Raw genomic sequence first — 13,241 nt, forward strand, 5'->3', positions numbered from 1 at the left:
TTCGAAATGCACTGAAAAAACCATAGGTTTCAGAGACGTTATAGTTCAAAATTAGCATTTAAAAAAAACCTTGGAAATTCACTGAAAAAAACACAGGTTTCAGGGACGTTATAGTTAGTTGGACATTTCACTCGTACAAAACCAGAAAAATTTCGCTGTTCTAGTTACTTGAGCTAACTATACCTTGCTCCCCCGCAATGCACTGCTGATGACGTCACATATTACATCACTCATGACATGGTCCGTGACATCACTCATGACATCTCAAATGACATCACTGATGACACCATCCACCTGTTAATCTGATGCACCTCCTCACGCCCTAATATAACCTTTGATACACCCACTCTTTGATACACCCACTCTAAAATTCAGACTGCCATTCTCGAAACCATAGACACACCAATACCAGTTACTAGTATATATATCTTATTTAGAATAATAATTTGCTTCTGGTGTCCTTAGGCCTTTCCTACTATGGCTCTGCAAAATGGCAAAAGGCATCGTTTTCTGCAATCCAGACTCAGGATAGCGAGATCAAGCTGTCCAAGGCTTCTCGTGGAGACAAGCACTTAATAAAACTCAGCAGCCAACCAACAGACACAATAATGTTATGTCTAACCCATTGCTTAATTTTAGTAAGACAGAAAGATCTTGAAGTTCACAGAAAAATGAAATATGAATAAAGGTACAATTACATGGTTGCATTGCATGATCCCAGAAATGTGCATCGCCCCCTCTTGTGCCCTCTTCCCTCTCTGGGAATCTCTACGGTCCATGGGGTGTCATATGTCCCCAACACTGGCCTGCTACACTGGGAGAACCCCCTGACCTGTTAACAAAGTGAAGAATTTGGGCTTCTGGCTGCATTCTACCTTGTCCATGAAGTCTCAGGCTGCTAAGACAGGCCGCATAATGAAATGGCTCAAAAAGATCTTATGGATACTTTCGTTTTCTGCTCAGAGAACCATTGTTCATGACATGATATCTAGATTGGACTGTGGTAATATCCTGTACCTGGGGGCTGATAAAACTGTGATTAGACTTCTTCGAGCGGTTCAAAACTCTGCCGCCCGGCTACTGTTTCACCTTCCAAATTACTCTTCTGCATCTGGTCTTCTGTGCGATCTCCACTGGCTCACAGTGGACAAGTGGATTAACTTCTAGGCACTCTGTTTTATGTACAAATTAAACTCAGATTCGGGCCCTTGGTTCCTGCAAAAACTAATTGTCCCTTACCACCCTCCAAGTTCTTTGCACTCCAACAACCGATCCCTTTTTACATTGCCCAGTGTCGGGCACGCACAAATGTGTAGCCACTCTTTTTCTTTTCTGGGCTTCAAACTGTGGAATGCTCTCCCTGAATCTCTCAAATGCTGCTCCTTCTTGTCTGCCTTCCAATAGGAGCTAAAAACCTGGTTTTTCTAGGTCACACTTCCTGGCCACTCAACCTGTTGTTAAGTGCTGTGAATCCCTTCGGGTAGCTATGCGCTCTATAAGAACTTAGTAATAATAATAATAATAATAATAATAATATGGGGATAGGCCTTCTTCAAGCACAGGTGCGGTTGGCTCTAGATCACCCACATGGCTCATGTGTAGATCAGTTCAATCTCCTATTCAATTGAGGGTCTGCTTGTTATCCGTGAGTGAGTAAAGCGGGTGGTGGGTCAGTGACTGTTCCGAGGCGCATAGCTCAGGGCAGGCTGAGCATTTCCTGATGTCCGCCCAGGCCAGTTGTGCACACTTGGCTGAGTTCAATTCAGAATGGCCCCATTGAGGTGCCCTCCCAATCAGGCCACTCAAGGTTATTGTATGTGTTGCGTCTCTCTCTATTGCTAAGTGGGCGATATATGGCAGGGGGTGTATCCAGTGATTTGTGCTGTGCCTGTGCACTGTAGTAGTACAGCTCCAAGTCTGGTGCCTCTAATCCCCCTGGTCATAGGGCAAAGTGAGTGTTTCCCAGTTTATTCTGGGCTGACCCCCCGGCCAGGCTTGGGTGAGAGATACTTTCACTTAGTGCTTTGAAAATGTCAACAGGACACAGTTTATTCTTTAAAGCAGGGCCACCTCTAAATGTTATTATGGGTTTAGAAATAAAATACTAATGTTTTTATCAATTGTTTAAATGTATGTATTGATTTTTAAAATGTAATAACAGATATTACAATGATAAACACTTCCAGGTCACAATTACATGCCCAAGACGTCTGTGGTATGTGTTCTGTGCGCAACTTACTGGGTGTACGGTAAGAGGGATGGTCAGGGAGCGAAACTAGGAAGAGGAAAGGGAGAGTTGGTGAACAGGTAAGTGAAGTGTTTATTGTTGCCCAACAAAGGACTCTGTTGCCCTCCAATGTTTGCCAGCCATGCATTGGATCATTTTTCCTTATAATTGGTATGTCATTGTTGTGTGATTGGGTCACGGTCTTGCTTGTTGGTTGTAATGCACCCTGGTATGTGTGTGAGGTGTTTAAGATATGTCGCCTGGAGCTCTATCTGGTAGGTCATACTGCTGCCCATATTAAACTCCGCCTGTTATTGGGGCCTGCGCCCCGTCAGTATGCTTGGCAGTCTGCCAGGTGATGCGGAGGTCTAGGAGGATCATGTCCCATGCCTCTATTGGGAGTTTGCCTGACCCTAGGGTATCCTCTCGGTGTAGAGCGAGGCTCTCCGACTGTCTCCTTTCCACAAGGAGCTAAAAACCTGGTTTTTCCTGGTCACACTTCTTGGCCGCTGAACGTGCTCCTAAGTGCTGGGAAACCCTGCGGGTAGCTATGCGCTATACAAGAACTCAATAATAATAATATGGGTGTAAGCCTAATTCAAGCACTGGTGCAGCTGGCTCTAGATCGCCCACCTGGCTCATAGATCTCTTTTGCCTCTAGAGTTGACACATACAAATCGCTCAGAGTGCAGACTTCTCTCTGCCTCTTTGGTGGGGTTATGGCTCTGGTGACAATGGCGGCATGCCCGGCGTACCCGTTCCTTTAGCAGCAGCTTCAGTTGTGTGGAGCTGTAGAGGCAGCTTCACTCGGGTCAAGGACTGCTGGTAATAATCCGTTCAGCGGGCCGGCACCGCAACGCCCGTCTGTGACCCTTGTGGCGCTCTAGGCCAGTTGCACACACGTGCTCAGTCATGGCCGCTACCACCTCCGGGTTGGGTCTCAGTGAATGGCTGCCATTGACAGCTGTGGCCTGCCAGGTCGGATCAGTGCATTCACATCAGCGTTGATGACAGCTCTTCTAGGGGTAGTTCTGATGTCAGGGTGCAGCCGACGCATATCAGGGCACCAGACAACACAATGTTGAAATTCACTTGAATGTTTTGGCTCAGTTCATAATGAGACTGTAAGAGCCCACACAACACAGATGTCTCCTGGCTGTTCTCTGAATAGCAGTCAGGTTTCTCTGGGTGTTTCTCTTGCCGGAAATATACTGGGCGTCTCTCCTGGGCAGGCTGACCCGCTGCAGTGCCTGGCACTCTCTTTCCCTCTCTTACCAGGCTGAAGTCTAGGTGCTAGGCACCTCAGCTCTCCTATGAAGAACTGCAGAATTCAGGTGATGTCCCCTAAACCTCTGAGGGCCTTTCTGCTCTGTAGACTCCAGCCATTGGCACACAGCAGTCCTTCGAGTACCATACATAGCATTCCTGGGTGAAGATAAATTGGGAGGTTTGAGTCCTACTTTTAGAATACTCATTTTACAAAGAGGGGATGCAGATTCACTCTCTAAGGCTCTGGAACTTTCACAAGAGCAGGACCCTGTACCCGTATACTAGTAACACAGCACAGGAGCACAATACTCGGTCTACCTGTATATTGGTTACACATCACAGGAGCACAAGCCTCTCTCTACCACTATATTAGTTACACAGCAAGGAGCATGATCCTCTCTGTACCTGTATACTAGTGACACATCACAGGAGCACAAGCCTCTCTCTACCACTATATTAGTTACACAGCAAGGAGCATGATCCTCTCTGTACCTGTATACTAGTGACACATCACAGGAGCACAAGCCTCTCTCTAAATTTATACTAGTGACCCATCATAGGAGCATGATCCTCTCTGTACCTGTATACTAGTGACACATCACAGGAGCGCAAGCCTCTCTCTAAATTTATACTAGTGACACATCATAGGAGCACAAGCCTCTCTCTGCCTGTATACTAGTGACACATCACAGGAGCACAGCCTTCTACCTGCACTCTGGTGACACAGCAGAGGAGCACTACCATATATCTGTATACTAGTGACACATAAAGGAGCACAAACATTAACCTGCACACTAGTGACACACATGAGTACAACCCTCTACCTGTATACTAGAGGCACACCACAGGAGCATAAGCTTCTCTCTACCTGTATACTAGAGGCACACCACAGGAGTGCAGTCCCCCAACTGTATACTAAAGGCACAGCACAGGAGCAGAAGCCTCCCCCTGTATACTAGTTACACAGTACAGGAGCACAACCTTCTACTTGTATACTGGTGACATATCACCGGACCACACTCCTGCACCTATATAGTAGTGGCACAGCACAGGAGCACAACCTTCTACTTGTATACTAGCAGCAAAGCACTGGACCAGGACCTTCTACCTGTTCGATACTGTCAGCCACGCCCTGCTCTTGGAAAGACTGGACGACTTTCGGGTCAAAGGCTTGGCTTTTAATTGGCTGCAATCCTTTCTTTTGGGAAGGACACAGAGGATACAACTGGGGGATTTGATATCAGATGTGGGGACCCTAGAGTGTGGGGTGCCACAGGGCTCCGCATTGTCCCCACTACTGTTTAATCTTTACCTGCAACCTCTGATTGCATCTCTGGCCAATATGGGCTGCAGAGTTTTCAACTACGCTGATGATACTCAGCTTGTGCTGAGTATCGATAACACAGAGGCCGCGCAGTCCCAAGCGCAGAATATCTTGAGGTATGCGGTTGGGTGGATGACTGGAAATCTGCTGAAGATCAATCCGGACAAGACCGAGGTATTGGTAATTCCATCTCCCACCTCACCTTGGAGCGATCTCTACTGGCCACAGGAGTTCGGGCCAACTCCGAAGCCGAGCGCAAATGTAAAGAGCTTGGGGATTAAGCTGGACTGTGACTTGTCAATGGGCAGTCAAATCTCCTCTGTTGTTTGGAGCTGCACGAATATCATCAGGCAGTTACGCCCCCGTTCTTTCTCAGTCCATGTTGCGAACAATTGTAGCGGCGACTATTATCTCAAGAATAGATTATGGGAATGCCCTTTATCTAGGCCTCCCCAAATCTCTGACTAATAGACTGCAGGTTGTGATGAACGACGCGGCGCAACTGATTTTTAGACTCCCGAGAAGGACCAAGGCTTCTCCCCTGCATTGGCTCCCCATAAAAGAGAGGGTAGAGTTTAAGAGTCTATGCACGGCCCATAAGGCAATTAATGGCCATGCACTGGTTTATATCAGAGATCGTCTGAAAGTGTATAGCCCAAAAAGAACACTCAGATCTTCTGATTCTCAGTTGCTGGTCTGCCCTCGGTACAAACTGGTAACCAAGGGAGGGAGAGCCTTCTCAGTGTTGGTCCCTCAGCTATGGAATAAGCTGCCTGAGGGGCTACGCAGAGAAGTGAATCTCCTGCGGTTCAGAAAGTCCGTAAAAACATTGCTGTTTGGAAAGGTTCTGGGTGCAATGTAAGTTGGCTGCTGCTCTACCTCTTTGTGTTGCATGAAGTTATTGTATAAATTCCATCGATTTCCGAGCGCCTAGAGACCTGTAGGTGATTTAGCGCGATATAAATCTAACATAACAATAACAATATTCCAGTGACACAGAACAGGAGCACAACCCACCATCTATCTACTAGTGACACAGCACCGGAGCGCACACTCTACTAGTGGCACAGTATACAGTATACTAGTGACACAGCACAGGAGCACACACTCTACTAGTGGCACAGTATACTAGGGACACAGCACAGGAGCACAACTCTCTACTAGTGGCACAGTATACAGTATACTAGTGCCACAGTACAGGAGCACACACTCTACTAGTGGCACAGTATACTAGGGACACAGCACAGGAGCACAACCCTCTACTAGTGGCACAGTATACAGTATACTAGTGACACAGCACCGGAGCACAACCCTCTACTAGTGGCACAGTATACAGTACACTAGTGACAGCACCGGAGCACAACCCTCTACTAGTGGCACAGTATACAGTACACTAGTGACAGCACCGGAGCACAACCCTCTACTAGTGGCACAGTATACTAGTGACACAGCACAGGAGCACAACCCTCTACCAGCCGTGGCCCGTGCAGGTAAGAGCAGTGGAGTGGACGGGGCCGGGTGAGGGGAATTTCAATGGATGATGGCGAGGAAAAATTAATTATTTATTTAATTTTCCCTTGCCATCGCCGGTTGAAATCTCTCCCAGCCGGCCCCCCGCTCTTACTTGCACGGTCCGTGGCTGCCCTCTACCTAGTGACACATACAGGAGCGCAACCCTCCACCTGATTACTAGTGACATAGCACAGGGGCACAACCCTCCCTCTTTATACTGTTGACACATCACAGGAGCACAACCCTCTACCTGCACTGATGTCACTTCATAGGAACACAAACCTTTACCAGTATACTAGTGACACAGCACAAGAGGACGTCCCTCTACCTGTATACTAGTGACACAGCACAAAAGCACGTCCCTCTACCTGTATACTAGTGACACAGCACAGAAGTACAAAACTCTACCTGTATATTAGTGACACATTATAGGAGCATAACATGCTAATTCTCTATATATAAGTGACACAGCACAGGAGCACAACTCTACCTGTATACTAGTGGCACACCACAAGAGCAGAAGCCCCCCCCTGTATACTAGTGACACAGCACAGAAGTGCAACCCTTGTATACTACTGACACAGCATAGGAGCACAACCCCCTAGCTGTATACTAGTGACACAGCACAGGACTAGTAACACAGCACAGGAGCACAACCCTCTACCTATGTACTAGTGGCACAGCACTGGACCAGGACCTTCTACCTGTACACTAGTGACACACTACAGAGCACAACCCACCATCTATCTACTAGTGACACATCACTGTAGCACAACCCTCTACCTGTATACTAGCGGCACAGCAAAAGCCCCCAACCCTCCACCTGTATACTAGTGACACACCACAGAAACATAACCCTCTACCTATACCCGTGACACATAAGGAACACAACCCTCTACCAGGAGTTGATACATAACTGACTCCACAGAATTTCTGAGTCCAGTCCTTTTTAGGTCTCGGCTAGCGTAGGCTGCGCACATGCGTAGTCTCGCTGGGGAGATTTTATGTCTCTCAGTATGAGGTTAATGCCCGCCCCTCTTCTCCATTGGATGGCCTCCTAAACGGCGGCCAGCCATTGGAGAAGAGGTTTCAGTGACGATTTAAGCCCCGTCTTTTTCGGATTGAGGGGCATGTTTTTTCGTTTCTTTCTCTCTAGTGACGAGCTCAGTGAAAAACACGCCCCCCCAGTCTGAAAAGGACAGGGCTTAGATAGAAAGAAGAACCATTTGTCTCTAAGCCCCGTCCTTTTCAGACTGGGGGGGGGCGTGTTTTTCACTGAGCACGTCACTAGAGAGGAAGAAACGAAAAAACACGCCCCCCAATCTGAAAAGGACAGGGTTTGGAGACAAATGCGATGCCCTTTATTTCATAACGCACTCGAGATTTTGAGCTACCTCACTGGCTTGTTTCTAGAATGCTTCGAAGCACTGGAGTGGGTATTGGACTGGCGATTGCTTTGCCCTTTTTTTTTTACCGCACCCGAAAACTCTTTGTACCGTGAGGGGAAATGTATTTAAAAAGGGTGTTCTTACACGATAAATGAATTGTGGACCCCGATGGTGCGGCTTGAGTATGTTCTACGACGTGTACCTGCGCTGAAGTACTTGGGAAAGTATAGAAAAGTTTGCAGTTGCGGTCCCTACATACGTTGTGGGTCCCTAGCTTGAGGAGGGGCTTGTGCCAGAGGTAAGCGTTAAAGTGAGGGCTATCTTGAAGAGAAGGTTGTCCAGCAAACACTGGTATCGAACAGAGGACGCGTTTCCTTGCTGTGTGCGTACGTTTTTCTTCTCGGGCTCTGCTGCTTTCCGTGGCCGCGCTGGCTTAATAAATAGGCTGCCTATGGCGCTGTACAGAGTGGCAAGTCTAGACGCTGCATTGTGCTGTTTAAATACGTGTGTGTGTGTGTGTGTGTGTGTGTATATATATATATATACACACGCGCACACACACACACAGCCACTGTGCCACTGTGTGTGTGTGTGTGTGTATATATATATATATATATATATATATATATATATATATATATATAATATACACACACACACACACACACAGTGGCTTTTTTGGCGCTTTTCAAGTATGACCCTGCACCCGGCCCTGTTTTCGGACCCTGGCTGCACTAGGATTGTTGTCCTTGCACTAGGGTGCCATTGGTTTTTCAATACATGGCTGTGTTTGGTCGCTGTTAAATCCGATTGCTCTTGGCGCAGTATTGTACCCTTTGTAGCTACTGAAGCTACAGTCTTTTATTTTTACTTGGGGCTCTACGCATTTGATGCGGTTTTAAACAAGTGGTTGCTCTTGGGCGCTACATTGGGGGGTACCGTGTTGAGCCTAGGCATGCTACTGTGCTATTTTAACATGGCAGTTGGTCTTTGCGTCATATTGGCTACTGATGAAATGCATTGGCTGCTCTTGGCGCTGGATGCTCACTATTTTAAGACCACGTTTACTAGGCGCTACGCTACTCTTTGGCGCCGCGTTGGGTGCTCTTTAATTCAGTATCTACTCTTGGCTCCGCTTCTAATGAAGATGGCGTCAATCAATCAGGAGTTTGTTAAAGCGCGACTACTCACCCGTAAGGGTCTCAAGGCGCTAGGGGTGGGGGGGTTTGGGGGGTGCAGGTTCCATTCCATCAAGGAGGGGGTCTGTCGAAGAGCCAGGTTTTGATGTTTCTTGCGAAGATGGGGAGCGATGTTGTCTGTCTGAGGTGGAGCGGAAGGGCGTTCCATGCTTTGGCCGCGAGGAAGGAGAAGGAGCGGCCTCCCGATCTGGTCTTTCTGGTGCGGGGGACCACAGCGTAGGAAAGCTGGGCTGATCGTAGGGTCCTTTGGGGTGCGTGGAATTTGAGTCGGCTGTTCAGGTATGCTGGTCCGGTGCCGTGGAGGGCCTTGTGTGCGTGGGTGAGCATTTTAAAGGTGATTCTCGCCTCGACGGGGAGCCAGTGGAGTGTGCGCAGGTGCTGGGAGATGTGGCAGTGTTTTGGCAGGTTGAGGACCAGTTTTGCAGTGGCGTTCTGGATGTTCTGTAGCTTGCGGATGAGGTTTTTGTTCCGGCGTAGAGTGCGTTGCCGTAGTCGAGTCTGCTGGTGACCAGGGCGTGAGTGACTGTCTTTCGGTGTTCGAGGGGGATCCATTTGAAGGTCTTACGAAGGAGGCGGAGGGTGTGGAAGCAGGAAGATGAGACAGAGTTGATCTGGCGGTCCATTTTGAGCTCGGAGTCCAGGATGATTCCCAGGTTGCGTGCGTGGTCTGTGGGGGTTGGCGGGTTTCCGAGGGCGGTGGGCCACCAGGTGTCACTCCAGGCGTCGGGGTTTGGGCCCATGATGAGTACTTCTGTTTTGTTGGTGTTTAGTTGTAGGCAGCTGTTTTTCATCCATTTGGCGACGGCTTCCATGCCTTCTCGAAAGTTGCGTCTGGCGGTGTTGGGCTCGTTGGATAGGGAGAGGATGAGCTGGGTGTCGTCTGCATATGACACGATGTTGAGTCCGTAGGTTCTGACGATGGGGGCAAGTGGAGCCATGTAGACGTTGAAGAGCGTCGGGCTGAGGGAGGAGCCCTGGGGGACTCCGCAGGTGATAGGTGTGGGGTCCGAGAGGAAAGGGGGGAGTCTGACCCGCTGCGTCCTGCTGGAGAGGAAGGAGCAGATCCAGTCGAGGGCCTTGTCCTGGATTCCTGCATCGTAGAGTCTGCGTATTAGGGTGCGGTGGGAGACTGTGTCGAATGCCGCTGATAGGTCGAGGAGGATGAGGGCTACCGTTTCTCCTTTGTCCAGTAAGGTGCGGATGTCGTCTGTTGCGGCGAGGAGGGCGGTTTCCGTACTGTGGTTTTTTCTGAAGCCGGATTGGGAGGAGTCGAGGATGTTGTGTTCTTCAATGAATGTGGCGAGTGGGCTGTTGATGGCTTTCTCAATGACTTTCGCTGGGAACGGGAGCAGGGAGATGGGTCTGTAGTTTTTGAGGTCGGTGGGGTCCGCTGAGGGTTTCTTTAGGAGGGGGTTGACCTCGGCGTGTTTCCAGTCGTCGGGGAATGAGCCGGTCGCCAGGGAGCGGTTGATGGTTTGGCGGAGCATGGGTGCGATGGTGTTGGCTTCTCTGTTGAAGATGTGGTGGGGGCAGGGGTCCGTGGGGGCCCCTGAGTTGATTGTCTTCATTGTCTTCAGTGTGTCTTCGGTGGTGAGGGCTGTCCAGTCATCAATCGCTGGTTTCCGGGTGTTGGGGGTGGTTGGTGAGGGTTCAGTGTGTTGGTTGTCTTCGTCGAAGTTGTCGTAGATGCTCTTGATTTTGTGGTGGAAAAAGATGCTGAGTTTGTCGCAGAGGTCTTGTGAGGGAGGGATGTCGGTAGACTCGCTGGTGGGTTGGGCGAACTCCTTGATGATGCTGAAGAGTTCCTTGCTGTTGTGTGCGTGGGTGGAGATTCTGTCTTCAATCGCTTTTTTCCTCGTTTCTCTGATGAGTTGATGGTGGGCGTTGGTGGCGGCTCTGAAGTTGCTGTGGGCTTCTGTGGATTTGGTGTTTCTCCAGGCCTTTTCGAGGCGGCGGCATGTGCGCCTGGACTCTCGAAGTTCGGTGGTAAACCATCTGGCTTTCTTGGCACGGGTATTGTTGTTTTTCTTGAGGGGGGCTATGGTGTTGGTGCTGTCCATCTATGCAGGGTTCGGGCTGCGGTGTTGGGGTCGTCGTTTTCAGCGATGGTTGGGGTGGAGTTGTTGAGTGAGGAGGTGAGCTGGTCATCGGTGATTTTGGTCCAGTTTCTTTGTGGAAGCAGGTGCTGGTGTCTGTGGATGGTGGGTGTTCTGAAGGTGAAGTGGACGCAACGATGGTCGGTCCATGGGAGTTCGGTGGTGTGGCTGAAGGTGATGGAGTTTCCTGTAGGGAAGAGGGGGTCGAGGGTGTGTCCTGCTGAGTGCGTGGGCTCGGTCACAATCTGGCGGAGTCCAATGTTGTGGAGGTTGTCCAGGAGGGATGTGGTGTTGGGGTCCAGTTGATTGTCGAGGTGGAAGTTGAGGTCTCCCAGCAGGGTGTAGTTGGTGGATGCGATGGCCTGCGGGGAGATAATGTCCGTGATGGAGTTGGCGAAGGGTCCGCGGGGTCCAGGGGGTCGGTAGATGAGGGTTCCTCGGAGGGCGGCGGTGGGGCTGGCCAGTATCTTGAAGTGAAGGTGTTCCATCAGTTCTGTGGACTCGTCAGGGAGTGTGCTCAGGCGGAGGCTGGATTTGTGGACGATGGCGATTCCTCCTCCTGGGTGGATGGGGCGGTCCTTCCTGGAGATCTTGTATCCTTGGGGGATGGCGATGGCGATGTCCGGTCCCGAGGTGGTGTTGGTCCAGGTTTCGGTGAAGAATGCTACGTCTGGGGTTGTGCTGTCGAGGAGGTCCCAGATTTCTGTGGCGTGTTTGTGGAGGGATCGGACGTTGAGGAGGATGCATTGCAGGGTCTTCGGTTCGGTTGTGTTCTTGTGGGCGGGTTGTGCTGGATCCGTGTTCTTGGCCGTGCTGCAGATGTGCCGGCAGCGGTGACAGCTGAAGGGTCCATAGGTGTCGGCTGGTGATGCTAGCTTGCAGTTGTTGTTGCAGCCTGGGTTGAGTGCGTGGAGTGCTGCTGGGTCGTAGCGTTGGCGGGAGGAGGTCCAGGGTTCCTGGTGCTGGTCGCGGACGGGTCGCAGACGGGCGCAGACGTGCTTGCCTTTGACGCGCCTTCGGTGCACCAGCGGCGCGCCCGCAGTGGCCGCCATTAAGTAGGGGTCGGGGAGGGCTGGACAGCTGGGAGGCGGGAGCGGGGAGGGGAGCTGGATTGGGCCGGTCGTGCTGGGGGGGGAGGGGCCGCGGGGGCAGCAGCGGCGGGGAAAGGTAAAGGGAGGAAAGAAGGGATAAAGAAAAAAGGGAAAATAAGCAGAAATAAGGCACAAAAGAGCAGAGCTGCAGAAAAGAGCAGAAAGGTGAAAGATAGAAAGGGGAAAAAAAAACGAGTGAAAACGAGTGAAGGAGCAGAGGGAGAGAAAGGGAAAATGGGCAGAAATAAGGCACAAAAGAGCAGAGGTTCAGAAAGGTGAAAGATAGAAAGGGGAAAAAAACGAGTGAAAACGAGTGAAGGAGCAGAGGGAGAGAAAGGGAAATGGGCAGAAATAAGGCGCAAAAGAGCAGAGGTGCAGAAAGGTGGAAGATAGAAAGGGGAGAAAAACGAGTGAAGGAGCAGAAAGAAAGAAAGTAGACAGAGGTCCACTGGACCACCAGGGATGAGGCGCAGGGAAACCTGCGGGTGGAGGAGGGCCTCGATCACCAACACTCAAGAGTGCAGGGGCAGGGGCACCTCACTTAATGGTGGAGCTGCGAGGGTGGGAGAGCAATTTCACTGACAATGAGTCAGTGGTCGTGACCTGTTTTTGATGACGATGATCTGACCTGTGGGGGGAAAAGGAAAGGTCGTCCTCCCGCAGGGCCCCTCGCTCCGATATTGATCAAACAGAAAGACCGGATCATGTGCATCGAACTGGGCCCCCAGATTTTCATTGCTTGTGACTTCCTCTGGTATAGTAGCATGTGCGGCTCCCCTCAGCGAAGCAGCGTACTACTGCTGTGAGCTTTTAAATATTGCATTTCTATTTTTGTTTACACGATTTGAAAGGGCTAGGTTCCTAAATGTTAATATTCCCATCCTTCCCCGGGACGTATGTAAACACAGTCTGAATGCATTAGTACGATATATATGGGGTGATGTTCAGCCCAGATGTTTCTTCAAATCCTGTGATCGACCGCCAGGTTTGTGCTAGTTTTACTCGATGTTCATCCACAACTTTGCATAAAGGTCGTCAACAGTTCAGTGTGGCCAGCGTTTTCGTAGTGTATTTGTAGTTTACGCGCGATTTTATGGAATACTGCTGGTAACCACGGTTTCCACGTGTTGAAGCT

At 50.0% G+C, this 13,241-nt stretch overlaps 1 protein-coding gene across 2 annotated transcripts in view; it reads left to right on the forward strand.

Annotated features, from left to right (window-relative positions):
- The window catches only part of LOC144754193 (E3 ubiquitin-protein ligase TRIM39-like), an 81,473-nt gene that overhangs the window by 15,442 nt on the left and 52,790 nt on the right, over positions 1-13,241 (forward strand). The window lies entirely within an intron of this gene.

Source organism: Lissotriton helveticus, chromosome 5_1 (genome assembly GCF_964261635.1).
Source record: "Lissotriton helveticus chromosome 5_1, aLisHel1.1, whole genome shotgun sequence".
NCBI lineage: Eukaryota > Metazoa > Chordata > Amphibia > Caudata > Salamandridae > Lissotriton > Lissotriton helveticus.